Here is an 890-nt window from a genome sequence, read left to right on the forward strand (position 1 = left end):
TTATCAATTTTTAAATTTAAAAATCAAATTTTTTTACTGAAAATTAAAAAATAAAATATAGTCCAACAATATTAGCAAGACAAAAAAATGAAAACTTTTTATTTTTAAATTTTGAAACTAAAAAAATAATATTTGATGAGTTATTTTGGTGGAAAAATGAATTTCTCCCAAAACACACAAATCTAACCGGCAAGTGCACCGGGTCGCATCAAGTAATAAAAACTCACGGGAGTGAGGTCGATCCCACAGGGATTGAAGGATTGAGCAATTTTAGTTCAGTGGTTGATTTAGTCAAGCGAATCAAGGTTTAGTTGATTGATTGGTGATTTGCAGAATTTAAATTGCATTGAAAGTAAAGAGAACAGGAAATAAATTGCTGAATCTTTAAATAACAAGAAATTAAATGGCAGAAACTTAGATTGCAAGAAATATAAATTGCGGAATCTTAAAGTGCAAGAAATGTAAATGGCTTGAAATGTAAAGAGGATTGGGAATTGGATTTGCAGAATTTAAACAAGGAAAAGTAAAATTGCAACAAGTAGAGAAGTAGAAAATGACTTAGATCAAACCGGATCTTAAACAGAAAAGTAAATGAGCATGGAAACAGTAAACAGGGAATTGAAGTGAGAAATGTAGATCTCAGGGGTCCAGAGACTAGAAACCAAGTCTAGATCTCACTACCTTCCTTGATCCAATAAGAACAATTGCAAGAGAAATGTAAATTGCAAAGAAATTAGATGAAGAGCAATTAACAGAAAATTAAATTCAAGTAAACAGTAAAGAAACAGAGAGATCCAAGGATGAGATTGAAACCGAATTTCTTCAATTCTCCAACCCAAGATCCAAGACAGTTGTAATTGAAATTGAAAGCAATAAAACTAAGAGGAAGA

This window comes from Arachis hypogaea, unplaced genomic scaffold, assembly GCF_003086295.3.
Source record: "Arachis hypogaea cultivar Tifrunner unplaced genomic scaffold, arahy.Tifrunner.gnm2.J5K5 arahy.Tifrunner.gnm2.scaffold_26, whole genome shotgun sequence".
NCBI lineage: Eukaryota > Viridiplantae > Streptophyta > Magnoliopsida > Fabales > Fabaceae > Arachis > Arachis hypogaea.